The sequence below is a fragment of the Colias croceus genome, chromosome 21 (assembly GCF_905220415.1).
Source record: "Colias croceus chromosome 21, ilColCroc2.1".
NCBI classification, from domain to species: Eukaryota; Metazoa; Arthropoda; class Insecta; order Lepidoptera; family Pieridae; genus Colias; species Colias croceus.
The window spans coordinates 5,161,378-5,174,061 of record NC_059557.1 but is presented as its reverse complement, the minus strand read 5'-3'; the positions used below and the strand labels follow the sequence as shown (position 1 = coordinate 5,174,061).

General features: G+C 30.8%; 1 non-coding gene across 1 annotated transcript; it reads right to left on the bottom strand.

Moving 5' to 3' along the window:
* Positions 1-11,791: 11,791 nt before the first annotated feature.
* On the bottom strand, positions 11,792-11,863 carry Trnad-guc. The gene has a single exon. It is a non-coding gene; the product is annotated as a tRNA-Asp (tRNA).
* Positions 11,864-12,684: the final 821 nt, after the last annotated feature.

The window sequence follows — 12,684 nt, the reverse complement described above, 5'->3', positions numbered from 1 at the left end:
TTTCTAAACTTAAAGTTTAATACATTCCTTAGCTCGGGTTTTACGTAAATCCTCAAATCAATCCACAACCATACGGGTCAGTAGATATCTGTTAGATTAAATAGAGCAAATACATGGACAGGTCCAATCTCACATTTCGCCTTCACTAGTAATTTTATGTCAGTTCTATAAAGTTGTAAATTGAAAAAAGACATTAAGGAAATTATTAAATTTAATCAAAATCTGTATAATAATATATCCCCGGTAAAACTATATTGAACCATGTTCTGATTACAAATGCAATAAAACATACTTAATTGATTTCTTGAGATTTATTTCGCGGCTATCGTTAACATAAAAACAACCCCATGATCTACAGTGCCCATTCGTTTAAACCTTAAATTTTTGCTAAACAATAACCTAAAATAATACACTCATAATACCAAAATAATTAAAAGTTTAATAGATTACAATATCTCTACATTAACAATTTCAAAATAACCAAAATCATGAAAAATCACATCAAACTAACGAACCACACGACTGCAAAACTTTAAACCATTAACCACACACACTAGTTCCTTTTGATTGTTAAACGGCCTCGATTGCTCGACCAATGAAAACTGTAGCACATCGGAAATTGGAAATCTCACAGTGATGGAAATTCCCGTGTTCGCACCGTTGTCAATCGAATAGTCTTTGGTTCGTACGTAGTACAATTCACGTTTTACAACTGAACACTGGATTTGTATTCAAGAAGATTTGTTTGTATGAATCATAATATGTGTATGGAAATATGTTATCTAAATTCTGTAAGATAAGAATTACCATACTTTTCACTACATAGTATAAAACAAAGTCGCTTTCTCTGTCCCTATGTCCCTTTGTATGCTTAAATCTTTAAAACTACGCAACGAATTTTGATGCGGTTTTTTTTAATAGATAGAGTGATTCAAGAGGAAGGTTTTAGTATATAATTTATTAGGTTTTAGACAAAGCGGGCGAAGCCGCTTGCGGTATATTATAAATGCGAAAGTTTGTGAGTGTGTATGTTTATTACTCTTTCATGCAAATACTACAATGAAATTTGGCATACATATAGAAAGAAACTTGGATTAACACATAGGATGGGTTTCATCCCAGAAATCTCACAGCAGAGGAAATTATTAAGAGGGCGAAGCCGCGGGCGGAAAGCTGTTTACTGATAAGTTTTTAGAATACAGCAACTAATTCAATAAATAACATTTTAGCCTATAATTACTGTTAGATAGAAAGAAGATTATAAATTTTATCGCTCTAGTAAGTGCACGTTTAATATTTGACGTTAATTATATCGTCGCCTTCACGAGATAAGGGTTGCCAGCCGAACTCTAGAATATAAATATAAAATAATTATACTCTTCATAATGTACTCATCACCTATAATATCTACTAATAGAAAGCCCTTAAATGTTTACTATTCTAGTTCCCAGACTGATAACAGTTTGTATAACAATTATTTACCGGGTTTCAAGCCAACTGTATCATAAAGATAATAATATATCATATTTTGTACCGAAAAAATTAGGTAAGTACTACTAGGTACAGGAAAAAATTATGTGCTATTACTACTACTACTTAAAAAGACGTTTTCTAATGTTCAAAAGATTATACTCATATATTTTCTAAGTCTATACTCTTTTAAATCGAATACGAAATGAGATAAACATTATTTATTCTTTTAAAAAGTGACAACCCTCATCGAGACGTTTGACGAGCTGCGGTTTTGCTTTTACGAGAGACTGAATCTAATTACGTTCAAAATATGGGAGCAAAATCATACTTTATTTTAATAATAACGATAAAATCAATTATTAAGCTTAAGTTATAATCATTATTTAAAAAAAAATGGGGACCAATTAAAAACTGCCCTTAGGATGGTCCACTTTCCTAGAGGTTGACCTTGTTGTTGTTGTTGAACCTTGATTCAAACTTCGGTGGAAACTTATACATCAAAAAATCCTAAAAAAATAAAATAAATAATTTTTAAATATTAATGTATAATTACAATTACATACTATGTTATTAGTACTGTTCAAATGTCACGGCCATAACATAAAGCCGCTTAGGAGAAGTGATGAAAATTGACTCATAATAAAATTATTATAATAAAAATCATTCGGCATTCATCGGGAATATAAAACAAGTACCTAATTTTGTATCTACATTAATTGAACAATAATAAATCTTTTTCATATTTATCTACAAACCAAAAACAATGTTTTCATTATATTTTCTTCATTTAACTTTATTTATTGGTATTGTCGAAATAATATCGTACAACCTTTGATTATATACTCTAATCAAAGCGTACAACTTATTTCGTCTAGTCACGGTTATCCCTTGAGAAATATGACTGTATACAAAAAAATGACGAATGGCTTGAAAAAAGTCGATCAATATACAGAAATATTGTCTCAAGACATTACTTTTATCATAACATCAATGATGTTAAATATCTAATCTTTATAAATGTGAAAATTTTCGTGTCACAATGTTAGTTAGCCATACTCCTTCGAAACGATTCTTATGAAATTTTGTGTGCTTATTGAGTAGATCTCATCCAACATCTATTTTTCATACCCCTAAGTGATAAGGCAAAACAACGTTTGCTGGGACAGCTAGTAATATCGAAATTTATAAAATTTCTTCATCATAGAGTTCTGGTGTGTAGAGTAAAGGAGACAAATCTTAATAATGATAATCTTTTCGTAGCAAATACGGTTTATGCGATTTAAAAATATTTTAACACTAGCGGTCCGCCCCGGCTTCGCCCGTGGTACATGTTTACGTTTTCTCTACATAAGATCCATCCTCGTACTTCAAGAAATATAATAAAAAAAGAATTATCTAAATCGGTTCAGCCGTTCTCGAGTTATGCGCTTACCAACACATTTTGTGATTCATTTTTATATATAAGATTCAAAAGCACTTTTCCAATAAAGATAAAAGTATAAAATACCTATAACTTGTAAAAGTAGAAATGCTGCTTTGATCTATATGCATAGGTGAATTCATACAATTACAGGAATATTACTTATAATTTTTATCGCCAAGTTTTCTGTACCATATATATAGTTAGATGTTCAGTATTTCGCTTCGACACAAACGACCCTTTGACGCCTGAAAACGGTTTAGAAAGTTTTATTTTGTACGAGAGTACGGAATAGCGAACATACTTGCATGTCGCAATCCAATTTCATTTTATACATTCGTGGCATAGAAATGCTCATGCCAAGATATACGGGGTGTCACAGATGTGGTATATCAATGGAAGAGGTGGTTTTTCAGACATTGATTACATAAAAATACTAGTTTTGATACATGGTATTCTGTATTTGTTGATATTGTATCTCGAAGTACAAATAAAATCCAAAGAAAAAACAAAAAAAAAGAAGAGTAGAGCCTATACGGCAGTGGCATTTTCTATTTCGATTCAGCGATAGACCCAAATAGTAAAACTTATTATTTAATAGGGCTGTTATTCTTTTTAATAGGGCAAAAACAACTTTACAAATTAGATTTTAACGATTTCATTGAATAGGTAATTTTATCTGCAATTTATATCTATAAACGTATAACAATACGACTCTTTAAACCTTTACAAAAACTTTCAGAACCAATTTAATCTGTTTCCTCATTTCGAAACTTAAGCTTGAAATTTTTTTTCGTTTTTCGAACCCGTTTACACCGAAATTAAAAAAGTAATTCAATTAGATCGTTATTCTTTCTGTAATAAATAATAATCGAAGAATATACGTATATCTTTAATTTTCTTGTTGAATTCTTAAATAAATATGCCGTAGGGCTTCATAAACAAATGCCTTAAAGAATAAACTTGAACGTTAAATCTTGAAAAATAGGAAAAAGGGACTTCCTTGTCATGGCAAACATTGCAGTAACTATTTTGATTCTTTTGATGTGGGAAATGTATGTAATCAATATTCAAGATCATTTATTTAGGGATATTCTAGTGAAAGCTCAATCCATCACAATGTAGAGTTATTACTCTAAATATTTTTGGGGGTTCGTAATGCTACTTATTACATTTTTAAATAATGGTATTGCTCCAAGGACAAAGGTCAAAATTATATTTAGTCATGATATCAGTATATAATGTATTTAATGTATGCAACGCAATCTAATCTTACGTATTTTGTTTTAAAAGCTAACTTAGTATGTATTTAATTTCGTCTCGTGCACATAACATATTTGTTTCTGGATATTATAATGAAAAAACACTATACAAAAGTAAAAATAATATATAAACAAGCATTCTTATAAAACGGTTTTATCTTATTATTTCGAACGCATTAACATTATTTTTATTGGATAGAGATTATCACAATCAACTCAATTTCATTGAGTTAATCGCTAACTAACTTAGCCTCACATTTTCTTTTATCAGATCATACTATCCATAATTCCCGCTAATAATAAAGCATTTTAGAAGCAATATTTTTTACCATTTCAGTAATCAAAACACAAATAAATAAAATAACTAATGTTTTCATTTTTAAACTCACCTCAGTTAGGTACAAAATGATTGTTAAATATTTTTTTTTATGGTATGGCAAAATTTAATTAACCGGGAAGCACTAGCTTTCAAATAAAAATATAATAATCATAATCTGTTCACTCAGTCGAAGGTAACAAATCCAATACAAATACGTCGAATTTAGAACCTCATCCTATTCTTTACGTCCGTCGGTTGTACTATAATCTATACTTAATATTATAAAGCTGAAGAGTTTGTTTATTTGTTTGTTTGAACTCGCTAATCTCAGGAACTACTGGTCCGATTTGAAAAATTCTTTCGGTGTTAGATAGCCCATATTTTATCGATGAAAGCTATAGGCTATAATATATCATCACGCTAAGACCAACAGGAGCGGAGCAATGCGGGTGAAACCGCGCAGCACAGCTAGTTAAATATATATGTACTTAGAAAGCTAGTAAAAATTTACGATTACTAAAACTAGCATCGTATCCTATATCCCAAAGATGACGTAACAAAATTGAAATGTGCTATGACGTCACAACTTTATACACCGAAATTGACACTCGCGGGAGTTGGATAACAACCTCCCACAGGACCTTCAGAATATGAGTTATGTTGCTGTCCTTGTAAAGTATCCAATTGAATGCAAACAGGAAATTGGGAATATGTGAAATTATATTTTATTTTAAAATAGGTTTTATATAGGGCTGGTTATTTATTTATATTATACAGTGGTTGTAATAGGTTTATCTAAGGGTTTATGATTAGACATAATTTTAAGAAGACAGTATTTGTGATATATTATTTTTAATTTGAAGCTATTAACTGTATTTTTTTATAATAAATAAAATACTAGCTTTCCGCCCGTGGCTTCGCCCGCGTTTTCAAAGAAAAACCTGTTCCCGTAGGATTTCCGGGATAAAACCTCTCCTATGTCCTTTCTCGGGTATCAAAATATCTCTATACCAAATTTCATGCAAATTGGTTCAGTAGTTAAGGCGTGATTGAGTAACAGACAGACAGACAGACAGAGTTACTTTCGCATTTATAATATTAGTATGGATTCACAGATTGGCTGCTGCTGACTGCTCTCCATTTACTATTGCGCAAAGGTTGCCTGGTAAAGATCGCTTATAAGCGACTAGCTTTCCGCTTGCGGCCTCGCCCGCGTTTTCAAAGAAAAACCGGCATAGTTCCGGTTCCCGTGGGATTTCCCCTTTTAGTACGTATGTGCCGTGTGTTTTCATTGTATTTAATTATAGTATAGCTTATTTATGTTGGTATATTATGTACAATAAAGAATAAAATAAATAAATAAATGAAATACATACATACATAGAGTAATTACAAACCTTTCCTCTTTATAATATTAGTATATGTAGATAAGACAGCCTACTTAACATAGCAAAAGTTACCTACCTTCATTGTATGTGTACTTAACATACAGTGTATGTGTATTGTAAATTTTATTAATATACATAATATATATCTCAGAGTTTTTTTTTATATAATTCATGCTTTACTAACTGAGTAAGTACCTTTTAATAGAAATTGATTAACACCAGCGCGAGATGGCCGCACTCGACTTCGTTGCTCAATATTTGAGTAAGGACAAAGTTTGAATCAATTTTACGTTAGAGACGTGAAATTAATTTAGATTTACTATGTCTTGTAACTTAAAATTCAAATAGTGATTCAATATTCGGTTTCGCTCTTGTTATTCATAATATATATCATTTTGAAAATATAATACTAGTTTTTTTTCCCGTTCAGACTGCAAAATCACTACATATTATAAAACAAAGTCCCATTCTCTGTCCCATTATCCCTTTGTATTCTTAAATCTTTAAAACTACACAACGGATTTTGTTGCGGTTTTTTTTTAATAGATAGAGTGATTCAAAGGGAAGGTTTTAGTATATAATTTATTAGGTTTTAGACAAAGCGGGTGAAGCCGCGGGCGGTAATCTAGTGTCAGTTATTAACCTTTGCTCATAATTTTAGTTTGCAATTTAATACGTTCAATTTATATGAAAACAGTTGTTATGTGAAAATATAGTCCCCTTTATCTCATTTCTAATCTAAACATTTATTAATACAAATAAAGCTCAGTCTCAATCTAAAATGAAACAGAATTCTCGTCAAAATAATAGTTTCGATATATATTATTAAACTATGTCCAGCAGGAAATCATAAACCCCTAGAGGTATTTGGAAAAGCCAAATAAGCTCTCTGTTTAACATTGCGTCACTAATAGAGTTCAGAGAAATAGCTTTATTCAGATAAATTCTACTATAGGAAATCAGAAGCAAAACCATATACAATATTAAAAAAATAGGGCGTTAGGTAATCTAATAATATATAAATGAAACGGTAAATATGTCGCTATGTGCAAAACTCGAGAACGGCTGAACCGATCTTGTTTATAATATTCCTTGAAGTACGAGGTTGATTATTATGGTGAGATAGTATGTTATAATTTATATACTTTGTACTCTTTATCTACGTCCTTCTTTATACTATTAGATACTCCACGCAGTGGGTTGCTTGGAAGTTGGACGAGATCACTCTTAAGTGATAAGCCTTATGTGCAGGACTTGTTTTAAGTTTTAATTTGAAAGACATTTGTAGGCCGCACATTTGTAGGCCGCACAGGTTGATGGAATTTCACTTATTTCGATGATATTTTAATTATTTTGAAATAAAAATTGCGTCTGGCACCTATTTAACAACGAAAAAAAACGTCTTGCAATAAAAAATGTATGTCTAATGGATCTATCTAAAGGCAAAAGATTAAAAATTACGCGTAAAAAAATGACTTTAAATTAAGGATATTTTCCTGTGCAGATAAGATGCGCACTATTAAACGCAACCACTGCGGCCAGCCAGACAGCCCGGACTGTAACCGAAATAGCAAGAGGATCAGCATATCAAAGAACCAACTATACTAAAATGCTCACTTGCCAACGTTGCTACCTCCTATACGAATATAAGTAGTTATTTAAAATTATATATGTATGTTTATCAGCCATCTGGTTTCCATAACACAAGCGAAAGCTTAGTATGGGATCAGATCGTGCCGTGTGTGAAAATTGTCCTAAAAAAAACTATTTATTTATTTCCTTTCGTCTACAGTCTACACCAATCGGAGCAGTAGTATTTTGATAAATCATAATGTACCAATACGCCATTTTTTATCCTCAATTTTAATTTCAATCTGGAACCCCAATGTTTTAAAATGATTATATTGAAGTACTTTGTATAAGTTGAATTTTATGTAAATTTTTTAATTCGTCTCTAACTCATATACGTGTGATAAGATAGTATAAAAATGAAATAACAGAAACCTAACTTATATCAAGTGAATAACATGAATAAAAATACTCAAACTATTGTACTAAAGCTTTAGATTAAATAAACTAAGCATATTATCGCTATTAAGTTGACTCGAAGCAAGTTATTACATAGAGTACTTACGGCATGCGGGCCCATGTGATCAAGTTGGCAAAACTTTGATGACGGTTAAGTAGTTCGAAAATTACTAGAACTAAGACTTCTATGAACTCATCTTTTATCACCTAACTTAATATAACGTTATCTATACTTATTCTGAAGTAGATACCTACTTTCTATTTTTGGTTATAGCTGATTTTTTGCTCAATAATAATTCCCGATAACATTTTTCTTCCCGTATTACTATTTATGTTATACATAGGTACATATACAGGGTGTAATCGTTAAGTGTGCACAGGCAATTATTCCGTAACTATTACAGATAACAAAAAACTTTAAACTGATATCGAAAGTACTTAGCCTAATGAGTAAAATGGCCATAATATTTTTTTCAAATAACACGTAAAATATCATTAAAATTATCTTTAAACCCTCCCATACATTTAGATAGATATGAATATCCCATGTTCATTTAATGTGAAAGATTTTAGCTTTCTCTTTCTTTTTTTGGGTTTCTACTTTAATTACTTCGCAAATTTAAGGGGAAGATCATTTAGAAACATTAAATAGAGCTCCTCATTGTGCAATACAATGAGGAGCTCTATTTAACGTCACTACGAAAATCTGCTATTGAATACAAAATGTATGGGAAATCAAATGTATGGGAGCGTTTAATGTAACATTTTTTGATATTTCTCGATTTATTTTTAAAAATTTATTACGGCCATTTTACTCAATAGGTTAAGTACTTTCGATATCAGTTTAAAGTTTTTTGATATCTGCAATAGTTACGGAATAATCGCTTGTGCACACTTAACGATTACACCCTGTATATATAAAAAATCAACTGGTTTTTCCATCCAAATTAATCCTCTCCCAGTAAAGAAGGTGGTCGAAAACTTAAAAAATATATGGACAAAATGACATTTGATCAATAATACTGAGCCGTGGAATTCATAAAAATGGGATTAAAATTCTCGACTTTATTACAAAAGCTAGTAAAACCATATAAATATAATTAAAGAGATTTTCTCACAATGTTTTATTCTCTTTTAACATTGACTTTTCCCTTTACCTATACTTTAACAAACATAATATGTGGCTTGTACAGGAACGATCACTTTCAATCAATAAGCTCTATTTCCTAGAATTACATTGCTTGTAGCCTACAAGTAAGTAATACTAAGAAATAGAGCTACCAATAAATAGCCTTTATGAGAAAACTCTACAAGTTGTAGAGTTTTCTCATACACACAATAAAGTATAATAAAAATCGACTGAAAATCGAATAATCTCTTACTCTTTATTTATTTTAGAAGAATCTTATTAGTCTAAGAAATAACGATATAATAAGAAAACCATAAAATTATGGCAACGTCACAAAACCCATGATTGTGTGCGTGCCTCGAATATAAGACGAGGGGATTTTACGCGTGACGTTATTGTCAACAACTATCCATTTATTTTTGTTTGGAAGTATCATTTATAAGCCTGTTAGAAAGATATATCATTTATTTTTAACGACACGTGCTAAGATAAATTATTATAAGTTAATTAAGGTCAAATCTTTCGGTGACTTTTGCTTTGCCATACAAAGAAAATGGACTCGACTGTTTGTAATATCCAAATAAATAAATGAGTGAGTCGCTTATAAACCGTTCAGCATAAAAAAAAAATCCCCATTCTAAGCGTCACCAAATTAATATTTTAATATTCGCAACCAAAATGGGAATTGATAATTGATGTAAATAAAACGGTCAACTCAGTAAAGCGTATTCGCAAACATTTATGAACGAACTTGTACTAAACGAATTTGTAATAAACGAACCGATACACAAATGTTTACTTTTCAGGCTATGAATATTGACTATTAATAAAAACAATGTTATGACACTTTCATTACACTTAGCTGAAAAATAAACTTGATCCTAATATAGGCATATATGCCTATATTAATAATATAGGCATATATGCCTATATTAAATGCCTGTTCAAACTGATGTCACAATCACACACAATAGACCAGACTTAATATATGTAGATAAAATTAACAACAAAACATATTTGATAGATATAACAGTACCTATAGACTACAACATAGGACCGAAAGAGATAGAAAAGTTAAGTAAATATCAACTACTCAAGACTGAAGTAAGCCGTTTGTGGAAAACTCAAACAACGGTCATTCCGATTGTCATAGGAGCCACAGGGGTAGTAGCTAAAAACACGTTTATTGACATCAGCATTCTTCAAAAACAAGCAGCCATACATTCATCAATCATATTAAGTAAAGTACTTGGCGATAACGTATTTATAAACGCAGCAGTAAATCATAACACACAAAGTATAGGACCATCAACACATACATCTCAACCAATGAACATACAACACACATCACAAACAGACGAACCAGATAATCGATTAGAGCCACATCAAATATCTACAGACGAACAAACAATAAATATAGCACCAGATTCAATTTCAACAGTTCATGCACCAAGGAATCAAGAACAGAACAAAAGGCGAAGAAGAAGGTTGAACGAATAGTACTATATACTTTTCTTACACTTTATGACATAACATTTACAATAACATGATAATAACGGTTTAATTAAGGGGATTCTAAATACTTTTATTCTCGTGGGATACGAGACGGAGTATTTAATGTACCGACAACATGTCGTGAAAGTGGGCATCCACAAACAGAAACTTAGGCATATATGTAGGTAGATATAACAGATTTTGAGGTCACATAGCATTATCCATAATACATAGATATTTATATCCATACAACATCTATCAAATGTAAACATTAGAAAAGAGAATAATTATGTCTTCCAAATAAATTCAAAATTTAATTTAAAATTTGTCACAAAAATTAATTATTTATAAAAAAAACCACGTCGATAATGTGAATTTTAAATATATTTACTGCTAACTACTTCATGTATGACCCGTTTTATATATTTTTTGAAACGCACAAAATACAAAACAACTAACAAGCCAATTGACATAACGTTCTCGTTAACGAAAGTTAATTTTCTTTATCGCGGTCTCTCCTTACTCTACGCGCCATTTAACCCTATTTTCTCACCCGACCTCACACGTTGACGAAGTGCTATTAGGGCCTGAAAGAAATGGACTTTGACCCCTATTGTACGTAGTAACAGCTTTTTGTTATAATACCACTTTCGAAATTCTATCCTTTTGTATTGCATTGCTTTCTATGGAACCACATTGTGTTTATGGTTTACTGTGATTGCGTTTTAGATGGCATTTGAAGAAGATTATGAACGAAATTCGCTATCTTAGTACTGAAATCTCGTTTATAAGAAATGTTCCATATTATAATTATTATTGTAGTTTTGATATTTATTTTTTTGTTAGAGAAATTACAAAAAGAACAATAATTAATGTACTGTGTTTAATAAATGAATGCTTAAATCAAAGCGCCTGTAGTTTTGATACAGGCAATATATGATTAAAGGAAATTAATTTTTTTACAAGGTGTTTTAACTGATGGAATTCGTATTGGCAACAGAACCTTATTCTAGAAAAAGAAACGTTAACTAGAAAGAACTCAATGTATAAAAATAAAACTAACTATTTCAAATAAAAAGTAAAATTATTTGAAAAACGTATTTTTTATTACATATTTGAAAATGTTCAGATAAAAAATAACTAAAAACGTCAATAAAATGCTATATTATAAAAATTCAAACATTATTTATTTAAAAATTTAAATTAACATCAATTATTTAAATGCAAGTATGTACGATATAAAATAAAAATACAAATAAGGAAAAACTAAAAAAGGATCTCTCCGGCGGGGAATCGAACCCCGGTCTCCCGCGTGACAGGCGGGGATACTGACCACTATACTACCGAAGACTTATGAAGCCATTCGAAAATAACGTATAGTTGAATCAAAATAATAATTTATATTCAACGCTGTACGTCATGACTCATGAGTCTGAGTATATTTTTTTGTTCAATGCAAAAAGTATGTACATATATGATGCGTACATAGTACATACACAATATGTTATGTACCTACATATAACACGCCTTAATTATAAGAAGATGCATAAGGCCACCCAAGAAGGACTTGTACCTAATAACTAGACATCGGATTAGGTATATGCACTAACAAAATGCCAAAATATGCATGCAAATATGCACTAAAAAAGGCCGAAATATGCACTAAAACCGACTGATATGCCTAAAATATGCACATATAAATCAAAAAAACCTTTATTATTTTTATATATTTAAATCAAAGATTGTACAAAAACATTGAAATTTTCTTGAAATTGAGTATAGTTTTTGTGCCAATATAAAATTAAGCATTTTTACCAAATTTTCGAGCGCAAATTTGTGACGTTTGTTACCCGCGAGCCCAGTGTTGCCACCATTTCGGGCTAAATCTAGCCCTTTTTTGGAATTCAACCCGTGTTTTAAGTTTTTAGTCCCAAAAGGGTAATCTAGCCCTATTTTGAATGGCTCAAAATTTACTTAAAATGGAGCCCATTTTGTAATTTTTTGCTATTTTACCATGCCAAAATAGGGTTTGTGTACTTGCTGAGCGTTCTGATTGGCTAATGAAGGTTAGTCAACCAATCAAAACTCCCGCTACTTAACGAAATATGCACGATTGGGGAAAAAGGCTTAAATATGCACTAACGCCGTAATTAGAGAGTTTTATGCATTTG